General features: G+C 43.7%; 1 long non-coding RNA gene across 2 annotated transcripts; it reads left to right on the top strand.

The window, feature by feature from the left end:
• The first annotated feature begins 9,420 nt into the window (after positions 1-9,420).
• LOC310645791 lies at positions 9,421-15,524 on the top strand. 2 transcript variants are annotated; one of them, XR_014493588.1, is made up of 4 exons: positions 9,421-9,472; positions 13,543-13,995; positions 14,572-14,710; positions 15,287-15,524. It is a non-coding gene; the product is annotated as an uncharacterized lncRNA (long non-coding RNA). The 2 variants fall into 2 exon arrangements; XR_014493589.1 differs by lacking the exon at positions 9,421-9,472 and having other exon boundaries at positions 13,257-13,995.
• Positions 15,525-17,314: the final 1,790 nt, after the last annotated feature.

The raw sequence follows: 17,314 nt of genomic DNA, 5'->3' as shown, positions 1-17,314 counted from the left end.
CGAGATTTAAATGAATTACTGCACTAACCTAAAAAAGAACCTAAAATCCACAACTAGAACTTTAATATCAAACTCATAGGGTTATACCTGAAGTTTATTTCACATTTTTTTTCTGCAACTATTCAGTAAGATCCAGCATTTGCTTGTGTCCCTATAAATCTTAAAATTTCAGTGTCGTAATTAAATGAACAACTTGTTCATCCTTTATTCCCTCTATTTTAAAAGTTCTTCATTCAGAGCACATAACATGTTTGTCATTAGTTCTATACAGTTCTGCAAAATGTCTAAGCTTTCCTCTCCTTCTTTCTGCCTCAACAGCTTAGCAGGCTGTTTCAGGAGTATAAACTCTAGGGACGTAGGTGCTTCCAGTCTCTGTCCTTTGGCATCCCGACTGATTGCTAAGATATGTACCTTTGGTTGAGTTTAATATTTGACTCCTCAGAATTTCAGTTTCCTTTTAAGTGAGTTACAGCCGACTCCTCAGCTCTACAGACATCAACAGCATTTTCCAACATTAATCATCTTTCTGTAACTCTTTTCATTCCATACACGATACCATCTTTAAAAAGTTTCCCCAAAATTTGCTGCAAGTTTTAACTCTGTTATATAGGGGATAATATCTCCTTTTTGTTTGTTTGTAGGCCTTTCATAATGTAATATTCTGGGTCAGTACAAAGTAATTTTCACATTTCTCAAACGATGTTTATCCGACTCCTCATCAGACTTTAGTTACCTCATCTCCAGGCTGTCTGTAATTTCTCATTCTTTGCATTGAGTCCACTACCCATCCAACGCAGCTCAAGTTTTTGCTTATTTTCTCCAGTTTTCAGCACGTCCTGTAAAACCTAACCAATCTGGGACTGCAGCTGATCTGTACTAGAAATTCCAAATTTTCTTGGTTTTCTTTTGATATCGTGCTATATTTGTTCCACTGTGGCAAACGGAAATAACCAAAACCAATATAAAATACTCCTGTAGATTTTACTGCTACCAGTTTACATTAGATATAAAAAGCTGCTTGTCAGCACCCAAAGGTAACTATTTTGATCTACTCATCTATACCAATTATAATTTTCCTTCCAAGAGGTACCACCCCAACTCTCTTAGTGACCACACTGATGCCCAAATCTGGAAGGAGGGCCTCCACAGTCGGAAGCCAGCTGCAGTTAGAGCAACCAGAAGTTGACATTGCTCCACCTTTCCTCTGGGTGTGAAAATCTGTACGGGAAACCAAATAATTCTGCCTCTATGGTCTCTATGAAGTAATTGTCAGTAGCGATGACCCCACAAGAATGTGTGTGCCCATAGAATACTAACTGATGAAGGAATCGTTTATTTTCTTATTTTCTCATTCTTGCAAATACACAGATTTCCTTCACTTGTGCAGTTAAAATTGCTCCAAGTCCAGCTCTTGACATAAATAAACTAGGAAAGTTTGTACTTCAAAAAAAAATGTGGCCAGTGACGATGGAAAAGGGGGAAAAGTGTGTTGCTGTGACATCACTATTTGGATGACGGTTTCGCCTACCCAGGCCATTCATGTCTGTCCACTTCTACTGTCTCTACATCCAACCCCATAATTAACATCCTTTTAACAATTGCAGTTAGTTCTCATATGTCTACCAACTCTATCACAATGGCTCAATTTCAGTTCATTAGTATATCAGCCGCAAAATCACAAGGCCATCCTTCTGAGAGCTATGGAGCAGCCAGGACTTCCCAAAGACCCTGAACCAGCATCCCTCTTTCTATCTTGATTCTTGTGCTAGGTCACTCTTGATCAGCATTTCAAAAACATGTTTGTTCAACCTGCTTTTGTTTAATCTGCTTCTCTAATGCTGGAGAAGCAACACAGAAGAGAATAGGAGCAGAAAAGATCTTGATGAAAATGCTTGATGAGTCTGATGATCATCCTGGACTAGTCAAAACTCAGGATGAAGTATTACCATCACAATTCCTTTTTTGGGAAGGAAGGAGGAGAAAGAAGAAGAAACAATAAATATTGTCAGAACTCTCAGGACAGCACAAACTGTAGGCATGCTTTATTTTCTTCTGCTGGCACAAAATAGGCCATCACCACTCAGGGACTTTAGTGAATTGTGGGTGCCATCCAGTCAATCGCTCCATATTTCAATACCCCACTTCTTCCTCAGGGAAAAAAAAGACAAGTATATGGATTAAACAGTAGGTAAGAGAAAAGATATGTGGACTAGAGTCAGCACTATGTTTTGGAGGCCAAGCTTCACCTACCAATTTGCCTAATTGTTACGTGGCTGATGCTCCCCATGAGTGAATCAGTTCTATTGGGGGCAGTGAGAGCTTTATGAGCCTGGGGTCTTGGAACTACCAGATGCTTCAGACAACATGGAAGCAGAGTTTTGAGCCAGGGGTAGCGATGATCTCAGCTCAGCAATTATTCAAAGTAAATGTGATACAAGGACTTGCAGGAAGCTAAGCCTTGTACAGGAATGGCTAAAATGCATGGAGAATCCTGATAGAATAATTCAGAGTTTTTGAGATTGGCACTCATTTACAAGAAAATGAATGAGGAACGAAAACTAGTAATTAACAGTGTTAAATAATTAACAGCCTGTCAGAGTGCCAAGGCTACAGAGAAAGGCAGCTTAGCCGCCGTGGGGTACTACCTTCCACGTCAGGTGGGTCAGTGGCACCATCCAGACCAACTGAGCCTTCTGGCTGGTCCCAAAGGACAGCCTAGGAAGGGTGGGCCAGTTGGGAGGAGGTACCTGAAGGGTCTCCATGGTTGCCATGCATGCAGTCCCTGATTTGAATGCTGCTGCTCAGTGCAGGCCAAATTGGCCTACCTGGTTAGCCCTCTGATTCAACGCAAGGCTGATTTCTGTGTTCTTGTGAGACTCACCTTGAGACAGTAAAGGGAAGAAAAGGTTTGTCAGAGAGGCCACCAGCTCTGTGTGTGTGCACATGATTTTCATTTTTCAATTTTGTTGTTCCGTTCTCTAGGCAAGCAAATCAGATGGAACAAGCAAGGTAGCAGGAGAAGTGTAATTTTTCAGAAAGAGCCTTAATTCAGAAACATGAACAAGGAATGTTGCCCCTGCCACTGGCATTCTTGTGTTTGGTTGCATTAAGCAACAGGAATTAGACAAAGATGGAGTTTATCCACATGCCATAAGCTTGATTTGGCACCAGTTTCTCTTCTTGTGTCCTCTCCATATGAATAAAAGGTGGGGGAGGGGACTGTTGGGCCTGGAAAATAAAAAAAAACACACTTCAGTTATTTTTGCCCTTTGGCAAATAATAAGCGGTAGAAATACAAGGATTTCTCTGCCCAAGAAAAACACTGTTTTCTATTCTTTCCTCATATTTCAGAAAAAAGAATTGGGGCTCTGATCCCAGTGCAGAGTAATGAGCAATGTTAGTATGTGGGAATCCTCAGTTAAAATCAGGCCAAATCTATTACCAATAAATTCCAGAGGAAGACATAGCTCCCTACTCCAGTTTTTGAGCAGTGCTGTGCTCCCGTTTAGCTAGCACAGTAGCTCTGATCAACCTATCAGCACATGAAGCGTACAGTTGAAGAACAATTGTATACTAAGCAAGGCCTTATTGTCTTCAACCTGAGAAAAACAATCCCACATGCTGTCAGTTTGTTCTCTCCCTGCCAACCTTGTGAACCATGTTGATTGTTATATTGTGGATGTAGGACTATCCCAGGAGGAAGAGAAGTCTTTCCATGGCTGCACAACTAGCGCCATCATTCATTGTGTTCCCTCCTTTTCCCTTACTAAAGTTTCATGCTGTCTGCCATTGGTGAACATTTTAACAATAGTTCTGCCCCGCCTAAGAGGAACACATGGACTCACCCGATAATCTATATAAATCTTATTTTATGCAGAAAAATAAGGTGACAATGATTTAAATATAGAGGGAACCTTGGATAGAAATGGTAAGGTGAACAGGTTGTGTAGTTGAAAGAGTACAAATTTAATAATAATAATAACATTTGCCTATCCCAGATCCTTGGAAATGACTCCATAAGTGGATCGAAATGCCAAATCCAGTCTAAATATCTGGCTGTCTATGTAATGAATCATCATAATAACATAGATTAGATAGTGGCACATAAATCTAATAAATAAAATATGACAGCATTGTAGGTTTTTTGGGGGGGGAATGGATACATATGAAGAAGAACACCAGCTAAAGAATCAGCAGCTGTGTTTTCGTATGTTGTGTATACTGCATAATAGTACTAATTCCAGATATAAATGATGGACAAGGGCTGGAAAAGAACAGTAAGATAACCAGGACTAAAACAGGAACAGATAGGCTAACTGAACGACTTTCATAAGATGCTGCGAACAAGCATTTAGGAAGGAATTTCTAAATGAAATACTATTTGTTAAGTAGGTAACTGTCTGAAACACTAAATAATTTAGGTCTGGAATGCTAATATGCTACTGATTTTTTCTTGGTATGGTCACACATATGCAATCACCCCCTTCCAGGAGTGGGAGAACTCCCCAGGTGGTGCTCGATCAGGCTGCAGGGCTCTCGGAGAGGAGCTCAACAGTGAATTGGACGGTTCACTTGCAGTGTTAGATGTTGAAATGTGGCACTAAATAAGTAGATTCAGTTCCAATGTAGCCATGGTGCAGAAAGTGTTCATCTTCCTCACCAGGGCTGGTGCTGGCATATACTGCTTCCATGCCTACATTTGAGGACAGAAAAAGGTGCTGCTTGGCCAGCCTGGGGATGATGGTGGGAAAAGAAGCCAAATGGGCAGAGTCCTTGGCAAGATTGCCACCCGAAGCCATTGAGAGACATCAAAGGTGGTGTCTAATTCCCAAATTTGCCTACATAATTATTATTAACTTTCTTTCTAAATAAATTCTCCTATTTGTGTCCTGGGACAAGTGACATCTTATATATGAACAGACTTCCTAAGTGCCATATAATTTATAATGACAGAATATGTGTTTGTGCCAAGTGGGAATTCTAAATTGTGCTGGATAGAAACGAAAGGAAGTAACTGCCAGGAGATTAGGCAGCAGTTATAGGGTGTTTCTGTAGCCTATCAATGAAAAGGTTCCGAAAGAGCCCCTGGCAGAGAAAGGCTGCCTTGGTCTTGCCTGCAACAACTGGCAATTTATACTGTAGCAAACTTCTACCCAAACTGGAAAATGGTGTCAAGGAGAAAGACCTACACTCCATTGGTACTTCCTACCTTCCCCATTTTGATGGAAAAAAGAAACTCAGTGAGTTTAGCAGATTTGACATCACTCTTCTTAGCATCCAGGTTCTCTCAGGCTTTGTAAGTTTGTGTTCCAAACTTCAGGAAAATGCAGCTTTCCAAACAAAGTCTTTTTAGGAGCGAGTAGAAGATTGTCAAATATCAACTCTTTGATGAAATAGGTCAGAAGTAAGGCATCTGAATCTGGACAGGAGACTGAAAATTACAAGTCATCACTCTATCATGTAAGCTTGTGATGTGTGAAGCCTTTTATACTCTTATTATCCTCTCTATGCTGCCAAGACTTAAGCTCCGGATCTGGCATGGGAATGCCACTGTTCCAGTCGAGAATGCTGAGAGTCCACAGTGGCCAGGAAAGCCTTTCTCCAGCCAAAGTCTGGAAGGAGAAGGAGAGCCACAGTGGCCTTTGCAGGCGATACAGTCCAAAAAGGAGGCAGTGACCCAAAGAAAAAAGAAGACAGGGGGCCGGTCAAAATTTGAATATTACCTGAGTCAATTCAACTGAAAGTAGTAGTTAATATATAAACACCAATGCATTTCACCAAGTAATTCCCCTGTCATGTTCAAATTAACTGGAACTGCAATTCACTGGCAAGTTTTGCAATTGCTCTGGAGGTCCATAGTCCACACTTCAGAGAAGTACTTGCTCAGGATATTTTCAGGGCTGCAGTTATGTTATGTGCTTTGGGCATCGATATTACTTTATGCTTAAGCAACAGGAATTTCTGCTCAACAATTTAATTTTGAAACAAGTTTTAGACGTGTACTATGGCCATTTATCCAAAACAGGCATTGTTTCACACAACAAACAACATGGCAGTTGACCAAGAGGCGTAATTTAGACCTGTGGTGCAAATGGTCATCTCTATACTGTAGAGATCAAGACAGAAGACTTTAGCCTAGTCGGAATGTTCAACAGAAGCCACAAGATACGCCTCTTCTGTCTTCTAAGAGACCATCTGACCAACTTCAACTAAAGCCAAGAAAAGGCGGAAAATTCCATTATAATGATCTGGGAACAGATGTTGCAGTAGAAATTGTTCTGTCCAACCTATTTAATCTTTCCTAAACAGGCTACTTTGCACCCAGGTTACTTTGCACCCTACACAAAACAAAGAAAAGAAAAGAAGAAAAGAAAAGCAGCTTTTTAATTCTATTTGATTTGCATTTTGTGCATGAAATGTTGTTTTTTATATTTTTTTTCCTCATGAAAGCAAATTCTGCTTTATAAGTGTACAAAGCAGGAAAGGAAATAATCTTTCTAGCAAAGTGATTTAGCTGTAGATTTTTGTATTAAAAGGCAAGAAAACAAACAAAACAAAAAAATAACTTAAAGAGCCATCTTTGTCTACTCTAAGATGTGAAAATGCGATTGGAGAGCAAATACTTCCTTTTCACAAGCAGCCACTGCTGGCGAGTCACGAGTTGTCCAGAACTCCTGTTCTGCAGAGGAGAGAAAGCGATTGGAAGTGCAGATTCACCAATTGCTTCGTTAATAAAGTGCTTTCAAAAACTGTCTCTTTTACTACATAGGTCGGTTTTCCTTTTTGATTCTGTTACTTTAACAGTGACAGTTTTTGAAAGATGTCAAGAAACTAACCTTTAAAAAAGAAACTTGAACATAGTTTACAGTTTTGTATAAAATACGATCAGTATTAACTGTTTTTTAACAATCATAAGAGTGCCAAACAACGTAAACTGTGTACATTCATGTTTTGTTTTGAAAAGTACTGAAACCCACAGACACACGCACGCACACATACCGACACACATATATCCCTAACAATAACCCTTTTTAAAGAAAAATCAAATGGCAATGTATATGGTCTAAAATGTATTTTAAAATTGTTAAATAATAATTGATCAGGAGTCTTTTTTGTTTTTGTTTTTAACCCAGAAAAGAAATAACACTTTCAAAATACAGGTTGACAGAAGATATGTTTATTTCTTTCCTCAGTTTGAAGGTAGAAATGTTTTGCTTCATTTCGGTTTGGGGAACACACCATCCCTGAAGAGAAGGGGTTGTCTCTCGGCAGTAACTGGGAGAAAGCTAGGGGTCAGAATATAGATTTTGGTCCTTGGAGTATTGATAAGAGAAAGGGATTGGGGGGTGAGGAGGACCCACACAAGGGCCACCAAGCCGATTTGCAGTCTCTGCTGCTTTAAAAGTAGCTGCCATGCATTGGTTGAGTGCCAGTTGACAGTCACAAGGGCTGAGATCCAAAATGCTCATATGTGCATGCACAAGAGGGAACCTGCACGTAGGCTTCTGCAGGAATCCCGATGTGACCACGATCACCAACTAAGCAATAGGCTGCAAGCTCTGAACACTTAGAGCTGCCTGGCAGTCCTGTCCTCAGTCACAGCTGAGCCAGAACTGAACTTGAAGATTAGCCATAGGGTTGGAATTAAATATCTTCTTCTTGAGAAACAGAGCATAAGTGGCTGCCTTGCCATAGCACTCCCTTTTTTTGTGGAAAAGTCCTCCTCTTCTGACGGGATGCAACCCAGGACATCTCCCCCAGCCTTTTGCAGAGCCCTGGTGTGAAAGATGAAGAACGATATGGCCAGAAAGGAAGCTCAGCTATGCTTGCCACCATATAGAGCAGCTTTCTTGGATCAGGCATGGAGCATGGAAATCCAGGGAGACCTTAGTGGAAGAAAGAGGGCATCTCAGGGGCCCAGCCAAGAACAATTTCAAGTGATTCCAGTGAATATGTCCTGTCAGGGATCAACAGGGTGATCTGGTGGGCAGCTGCCAAGCCTAAAGCTCTCGCCCGTGCGGTATCTTTGCTGAGAAGAGGGTGGATCCTCCCCTGGCATTCTCTTTGGAGGAGCCAGGCAAGCGAGAGGGCATCAGATACCCTTAGGGGTCTCCTAAAGGCATCTTGTTCAAGGGATATTGCACAGATGAATATATTTTTTAGGCTGAGGCAAATATTTAATGATTATAAGCTGCCTTGAACCTAGGTCAGGGTTTAGCGTCAAGACCATCATAGGCCATTTCAATGGCCTCGATGCTATCGCTTAGGGGACAGAAAACTGTGCCATCCTGTGGTCCCAGCAGGTATAGCAGCCACCAAAAGAGATAAATCTTTTAAATGACGTTTTAAGATTATTATTCTTTATTAATAAAAATTTATTAATATTAGGCCATTTAATTCTGCGCCTGTGTCGCAGCAAAACGGCCATCCGTCGCCCTATTAATATTAATAAGGCGTTAATAATAAAGATAGATAATAATAACCTTAAATGCCATTAAAAAGGATTATTTCTTTCGGCGGCAGCAATATCCGGTTTCACCACAGGAGGGCACGGTTTCCCGTCCCATTGCATTAACATTGAGGCCGTTGTAGGTCTTTTGCCTAGGATCGGGACACCGAGAAGCGAAGCCACAAAGCGCAGAGCGTCCCCTTTCACAGAGACCTTCTCGATATGGCGAACTTTCTGTCCGTTCATCCCCCAGTTTATTTGGAACGGACCTTCCTAGTATGGCCGACTTCCTGTCCGTCTTCCCCGCCAACTTCCTTTCGCAGCAACCTTCTCGCCATGGCGGACTTCCTGTGAGTCGGCTACGGTCGTCCTCCAGTGCCTTTAACAACGACCTTCTCAGTATGGCCGTCATGAATTTCCTGTCCATTTGTAGAACTGTTCTCTGCTTTTTCCTGTCCTATTTTCTGCTCTATACTGCCGGGGTGCGCGTCCACCGGCAAGGCCGCAAAAAGGGAAAAAAAAAAGCTTGATGGAGACGCAGGTGAGCCGAGTCATCCCCGCATTTCCGGATTCCACAAAGACAGCGGGTTTTTCTATTACCTAGTTAGCGGGGGATCCCCACGTGCCCCCCGCCCCGCCACCCTGACCACTCATTTGGTCCTCTTCCCCTAAGCTGACTGCCTGCACGTTCCTGGCCTTTCACTTCGTCTGTAAGGAAGCGACCGAGTACCGGTGGTGGTGGCGCCATCAGCGGTTGTGAGACCGGGTCTCTTTGTACTCATTCCATTTCAGCTTTAGAAAAACGAGGGGCTAAATTGGGAACATACAAATGAAGTTAGTTTGTTTCAATAATACACTTCTGAGTTGTTTATTCGGGCTCAGCCGCGACTTCTGTTGTGCTACAAAGATCACGGAGCTCCTTTTTAGAGCCGGGGCCGGCCCTCAAGGTTTTTGGTGTCCAGGTCGGGAATGGGTTCCATCCCATCTCGGGGGTCTCCTCGAAGGCTGCCAAGCAAGGCAGCTGTTATAATGGTATTTCCCCAGAGCCCAAGTCCCGGATGTAGAAGAATGAGTGGTATGGCCCTTCTCTGCATTAGATCTTAAATAGGTTCCTCTTAAAAGCGTACCCCACTCACCCCTGTCCACCAAACCAAGATTTTTTTTTATTTAAGAATACTTTTGTTTGTCCTGCCCTGCTATTTCTTTAAGGAGATTGTACGTATGTACCTTTCATCATCATCGGCGGTGTTATTGTTGTTGTTGTTATTATTATTTAATATGTGAGTGCAGCAAAATCGCGCAAACTGATTACAAAGCTAGACGTGACAGAGTTGCTAACTAATCCACTGGACATTGTGTGAAAAATACAACTTGCCTGTGTCCGAAAAGTCATGGAAACATAGGGTGGAAAAAGTTGTCGAGAATGAGAGAGGGTGAAGATCTTGTGGGACTTCCGAATACAGACAGATAGCCATTTGGAACACAACACGCCAGATATCGCAGTTGTAGAGAACCGAAGCCCTGCTCTGCTGTGGCTGTTAAGAAGGAACTCAGGAAAACAGATAAGTTGTCCTTTTTTGTCAGTTTCACCGAGTTTAAGGCTTTTCCTTTTAAAGAGTTGGGGATGGAAATTGAGTAAGGTTGGGAGCCAAGTTGGGAGCAAAAGGCAGCGGGAAACACGGTGGGAGGTTGCGATGGCCACCATTCTAAATATTGCAGTTTTGGTGGGAAATAGCAGGAGGGACCTTTCCAAGGGCCTTCCCAGGAGCACAACTTGGCAGTCTACCGGGAAGGGCCGTTTCTGGCGTGCCTGCCAGGCCCTGCAGCAGAATCTTCGGATGGTGTTTGCGGGCCCGACTTTCCAGGGATGTAGAGACAAGGTAAGAACGCATGTCTTTTGGCGAGCTTTTGATTTCTGAACAATCCTCTTGTGTAATTTTAAGACCGATTTAAATTGCATTAATGTTTATAGATTACACTGTTAGTGTTTTTTGAAGCACTTTGACGGTAGAAGAAACAAAGCTGCCTAGATATAAAATAACTTAGAAACAAATGTAAAATTAGAAATAACTAAACATAGATTACATCTTAAAACTTAGCGTACTACACTCTAGGAATAAAGATAACTCTAAATCAAATTTTGAAAATCATTAGGCTTAATTGCTGTCCACACTTTTAAAATAAATACAGAAGCGTAATTGTAACAGTACCTGCCTGCAACAGCAGTTGTTTTTTAAATCAAGTGAAAATCAGAGCAGTATTATGCCACTGAAATTAGTTCAAATTAAGCATCAGGATAGGTTTCAGGTCGTAGCTCAGTCCAAGACATGCACAATTACCCTATTCTTAAATCTTCTGAGATTCTTTTGGGAGCCACCAAAAGAAATAAATCTTAAATGGCATTTTAAGGTTATTCCTTATAATATAAAGCTTATTAATAGGGCATCATAAGGGACGCAGTGGCTCAGTGGGTTAGGACGCTGAGCTTGTCGATCAGAAGGTCGGCAATTTGGCGGGTCGAATCCCGAGTGCCGCGTAACAGAGTGACCGCCTGAGCTTCTGACAACCGATCAGTTCGAAAGCACGTAAAAAGGCAAGTAGAAAAATAGGGACCTCTACAGTGGGAAGGTAATAGCATTCTGTGCGCCTTTGGCGTCTAGTCATGCCGGCCACATGACGGAGACGTCCTCGGACACGCACTGTTTCTTCGGCTTTGAAACGGGGATGAGCACCGGCCCCTAGAGTTGGAAACGACTAGCACGCATTTGTGGGGGAACCTTTACCTTTTACGTAATAGGGCATCATAGTCCTCCTTAACTTTATTTAAGGCTTTTGAAGCAGGACTCCTTCTGTGCCTGTGTTGCAGCAAAGGGACCTCCCGTTGCCCTATTAATAATAAGGTGTTAATAATATACAGAAAAATAACCTTAAAATGCCATTAAAAGGGTTTATTAATTGTGTCTGCTTGGAACACAAGACGGCACTATTTTCAGTTCCACAATGACTACAGAACAGGCACAGAAGAAGGAATCCTGCTTCAAAAGCCTTAAAAAGGCTTCTTTCTTTTGGTGGCTGCAATATATGCTTTGACACAGTTTTCCGTCCCATAGCATTAGCAATCGAGGGCATCGTAGCATGCCTTTTCGATGACCTCAGTGCTATCTCTAAGGGACAGAAAACCATGCCCTCCCTTGGTCCAAGCAGGTAAATCTATGGTCTAACTTTTGCCTAGGATCGATCGGGACACCGAAGAACGAAGCCACAAGCGCAGAGCGTCCTCTTTCACAGAGACCTCGAAATGGCCAACTTCCTGTCCGTCCCTTTTAGTCCGGAATGGGGTTCCGTCCCATCTCGGGGGTCACCCTATTAATATCAATAACGCGTCAATATTAACTATATTAACATTAATAAGGCGTTAAGAATAAAGATGGAGAATAATAACCTTAAAATCCTATTTAAAATGTGTATTTCTTTTTAGCGGCCGCAATACCTGGTTTGACCACAGGAGGGCACGCTTTTCCGTCCCATCGTATTAGTATTGATGCCCCCGTAGGCCTTTTGCCTAGGATCGGGACACCGAGAAGCGAAGCCCCAAAGGGCAGAGCGTCAGCCAAAGCGTCGCTATTCTACGTTTCCCCTAAAGGGACAAGCCGCTCCCATCGGCCTTCTATGCATGTCCGCCTCAGTGTTATCTCTAAGGGACATGCCCTCCCTTGGTCCAAGCAGGTACGGCAACCACCAAAAGAAATCTTTTAAATGGCATTTTAAGATTATTATTCTTTATTAATAAAGGCTTATTAATACTAGGGCATTTAATTCTGCGCCTGTGTCTCAGGAAAATGGCCATCTGTCACCCTATTAACATCAATGCGTTAATATTAACAATAAGGCGTTAGAATAAAGATGGCGAATAATAACCTTAAAATCCTATTTAAAATGTGTATTTCTTTTTAGCGGCCGCAATTATTTCTAAAAAGAAATGTATTTCTTTTTAGCGGCCGTTTGACCACAGGAGGGCACGCTTTTCCGTCCCATCGCATTAGTATCGATGCCCCCGTAGGCCTTTTGCCTAGGATCGGGACACTGAGAAGCGAAGCCCCAAAGCGCAGAGCGTCAGCCAAAGCGTGGCCACTCTACGCTTCCCCGAAAGGGACGAGCTGCTCCCGTCGGCCTTCTGCGCACGTCCGTCGTCTCGTTCCTCCCGTGTAATCTCCGAGAGCCCTTCTCGGCCCAGCGGACTTCCTGTCCGTTCATATCGGCCATCCCCCAGGACCTTTGTACTAGGACCTTTCCATCACGGCTGACTTCCGGTCCTTTGTTTTTGATCATTCCCCTAACTTCCTTTCAGAGAGTGAGATAGACCTTCTCGGCACGGTGGACTTCCTGTCCTAGCAAATTCGCTGCCGCCCCCAGGGCCTTTAAAAAACGACCTTTCCACGATGGCCGTCCATCCTTCTTAGTCATCCTCTAACTTCCTTTCGCGGCGACCTTCTGGGCCCGGCGGACTTCAAGTCCGATCAACAAGTTAGACCGTAGATTTAAAATGCCATTAAAAAGGTTTATTTCTTTCGGCGGCCGCAATACCGGGTTTGACCACAGGAGGGCACGGTTTCGCGCCTCATAGCATTAATGAGGCCGTCGTAGGCATTTTGTCTAGGATTGGGACACCGAGAAACGAAGCCAACTTCCTGTCCGTTGCTTTTAGTCTTCCCTGCCAACTTCTTTTCGTAGCGACTTTCTCGCCATGGCGGGCTTCCTGTCAGCTCAGCCACGGCTTCTGTTGTGCTACAAAGACCGCGGAGCTTCATAGCATTAATGAGGCCGTCGTAGGCATTTTGTCTAGGATTGGGACACCGAGAAACGAAGCCAACTTCCTGTCCGTTGCTTTTAGTCTTCCCTGCCAACTTCTTTTCGTAGCGACTTTCTCGCCATGGCGGGCTTCCTGTCAGCTCAGCCACGGCTTCTGTTGTGCTACAAAGACCGCGGAGCTCCTTTTTAGACCCGGGCCGGCGCTCAAGGTTTTTGGCGACAGGGTCCGGAATGGTGTTCCGTCCCGTCTCGGGGGTCTCCTCGAAGTCTGTCAAGCAAGGCAGCCGTTTAATGGTGTTTTCCCAGCGCCCGACTCCCGGATGTAGAAGAACGAGCGCTATGGCGCTTCTCTGTATAAGATCTTAATAGGTTCCTCTTAAAAGCGTACCCCGCTCACTCCCGTCCTCCAAACCAAAATGTTTTCATTCAAGAATAGTTTTGCTTGACCTGCCTTTTTAATAATAATAAAAAAAATTGGAAGGCACCTTGGAGGTCATCTAGTCCAATCCCCTGGTTAGGCAGAACTTACAGAATCACAGAATTGGAAGGGAGCCTGGTGGCCATCCAGTCCAACTCCCGCTCAAGCAGGAGACCTTACAAAACCGCACACTTGGAAGGGACCCTGGAGGTCATCTAGTCCACCCCAGTGCTCAGGAAGCCCTATATTATTTCAGACAGACGGCTGCTCAGTCTTTTGTTAAAAACTTCCAGCATTGGAGCATTCGCCACTTCTGGAGGCAGGTTGTTCTACTGGTTAATTGTTCTAACTGTCAGCAAGTTTCTCCTTAGTTGGTTTTGGGGTGAGGCACATCATCACATTTCACATCATCAGTGAAAATCGGAGGAATATTATGCCACTGAAATTACTTCAAATTAAGCATCAGGATAATTTTCAGGCGGAAACTCAGTTAACAAGAAGGATGATTGCCCTAGTCTTAAATCTTCTGATAGGCAAAGAGCCACTCTCCAGGGTCCCATCGCAGAGTCCGGTAGCTGTGCAAAGAACGCCCTTTCCTAGGGGCCCGACGCTTTACTTTGTGGCCGGGGTGGGTGGGAGTCAGAAACGACCTCCAAGGCCCTCTTAGCAGCAGAATCCAAAACAGAAAGGAGGACACGAGACAGGCAAGGGGTAGCTTTGCAGCAAGCAGGCGGCATACGAAACCCAGCATGGTTCCAATAGTATTTTGGGTCCTATCGAGTCAGCACTGTTTTTCCGAGCATAGGGGCAACTATAGTAGCTGTTTTGTATTTGTCTTTAGCCCTCTTTTGGGCAAGAAGCTGTCTGAGTAACACTCATTTCTCCCACTTTCTAGAACTAGGCCGCTCGACGGATGCAGGCGTAGAGCCCTTCTGCGAAGACGTTTCATCAGCCTGCCCCTTGGAAAGCGAAACACCAAGGAAACCACCCTATCCTTTGGGCCACGGGGGACAGCGAGAGCTTGGAGTTTAGAGGTGAGGAGTCGTTGTTTTGTGTTACGTGCCTACAGTCCGCTCCGATCTTCTCAGCAGCGCTGTCCATCGCTTCTGGCTCTGCCAATGCTGTAACTATCTGTTTTGTTGTTGAGATATAATGTGGCATCTGCCTTTTTCACAAGGAGTAACAAACTTTCCAGGCCCCTGCCGATAATTTCTTTAAAATAAAACATTTGCCTTTTAAAATACTGCCACAACGTTGTTACACTCTGCCAGATTTTGTCTACGCTAGTTAGTAGCAGAATATCCACAGAGACTCGTATCAACTGAAAAGCAGTCGGGGAGCAGTTAGCCAGAGGGCCGCTCTGTAGTCACAGAGCGCCTCGTGAGCCACAGGGAAGCCCATCCTTTACCAGAAGGAAGAAAGGAAAGATTTTTTCTAAAAAGAAAACAAAAAAAATGTAAGCTTTTAAGCAACTCTATATTCTCTCCAAGGGGACTTTTTTCACCTGCAGTCTCAGTCTGAGGCTCTGGTGTCTCAGTTTGCCTTTCCAATCCACTTAAGCAAAACCTTTACACGAAACGATCTCCTAATTCACTTCTCTTAACGGACAGGAGTAGAAGAGGAGTCGCTTCACCCACACGGCCTAGAGAGGAAGGAAAAGATCTACCGCCCGATCGGTCCTGTCCTCACCAACGCGGTCGGCCTCGGGAAGGTTCATTCACTCAGCTTTCGACAGACCATCCACAGAAAACTTCAGGGGCTTCCTAGATCACGGTAGCCCCAGCATTCGGTCTCAGCTTAACACCAGGCGTACACCAGGCGGCGCAGCCAATTCAGGAAACCACAAATTCCCATTCGGGTTAACGCGTGAACCCCGTTCGTTCAGGAAAGCAGGACCGTCTGCTACCGGGGACGACTTCCCATCGCCCAGTGCGCTCACACAGAGAGGGCCTCGTCAGGGTGCCGGCGGCCAGACAATGTCGGCTGGCAACCCCCAGGGGGAGGGCCTTCTCTGTGGGAGCACCAGCCCTTTGGAACCAACTCCCTCTTGAGCTTTGGATGGCCCCGGACCTCCGGTCCTTTTGCCGCGACCTCAAAACTTTTTTCTTCCATCAGGCTGACCTGGATTGATGATGGGGTTTTTAAATATGTTTTAATTTTTAACTGTGTAGTCAATTTATTTTGGCGCTGTTATTTCTTTTTTAATTTTTGTATTGTTGTTTTTTATTGTTGTTAGCCACCCTGAGTCCTTTGGGAGATAGGGCGGCATATAAGTCCCAAAAATAAATAAATAAATAAAGCTGCCGCCCTCGTTACTGCCGAGCAGGCCTCCTCGCCCGCGCCCTGGAGGCCAACCCTTCCGCCTCCTGGGATGCAAACTTGCTGCAGCCGTGCTTTTTCGTCTCCTAGCAGGTGGGTTCTTTTGGTCCGCTTCGATCTGCTCTGCTTTCCTCAACCCATTTTTTGCTGCTTTCGTCTCCTGCCTTCTCTGTAAATCTACGTGAAAGCTGACGAGAAGTAAAGTTTTAGTATTTACCAAGAAAAAAAAATATTGTTATACGTATAGTCACGTGCTGTAGACGGAGAAATAAGTCTGTGGAGCCAGTTTGGGAGGATGGGGTTCGGTCTTTGCGGTAACCGAGTCGGCGGAAGGATCCGAAGAGACTCTAAAAGGACCAGCCATCCGCAAGGAATATAAATCCTTCCATTCCCCACTATCTAGTCATAGCCGAGGAGGGTTTTCAGAGGAGAGGCGAAACATCTTGAAAAAGGAACAGGATTCCGGTCGCATCCGGAAAAAGGATCTTTGGGATAACCACGACTCGGGACGACTCAAACACACAAAGAAACCATTTGAAAATATTAAACACGGAACATATCGCTAGGGAACAATTTAATCGTTTTTCAGGAGAAAAGTACATTTGCGGAAAGTAAGCCTACATAGCACATACATATATCTTAAGAGCGTAAAACGTGACGTCTCATTGCAAATCCTATTTTGTATAATATATAGGAGTCCAAATAACATTAAAGAATTAGTTTGAAAAATCCAACCAGGAGTACTTTAATTTCTATTTTATGGATATAATTAAAGCCTAGAGGCGAGGATCTGGACAAAAGGCAACAACAAACCAATAGGAGGCGAAGACGCATTTGTCTGCATTCCGCAACAGCCAAGCATTAAAATTAATTTATTCATATTGTAAAGATAAGGTAAGCAGGTAATTTTCAGAAAAAGACATAATTGCTCGCGTGCGGAAGGGTCGGTCTGAATTCGCGTTCCTACACGCTTACGGACGCACACGCAATCGGAATAATTTAAAAGTCAAACGGTCACAAATCTTCCATTCTAAACGCAGATGCGTTAGGAAGCCTTCCTTTTAAAAAGAAACCTTACTTCAACTTGCCGTTTTACGTAAGCTCCCCAGCTTTTTCATCCCAATTATCGATCAGGTCAACGCTTTTCAAAATTTAGCAATTCTGCTAGTATCCGCTATTTGCCATATCGTTAACCAATAATTTCCTGGGAAATTAAGAAGGACGCAAGAAAATGTTTTTTGCATAGCACAGCAAGGTAACTTTGGGAATCCTTCCCTCAAAAAATAAATACATTAAAAAATAAAAAATAAAGCTTTTTA

This window comes from Vipera ursinii (assembly GCF_947247035.1).
Source record: "Vipera ursinii genome assembly, chromosome: 12".
NCBI lineage: Eukaryota > Metazoa > Chordata > Lepidosauria > Squamata > Viperidae > Vipera > Vipera ursinii.
This window is presented reverse-complemented; position numbering and strand designations above follow the sequence as displayed.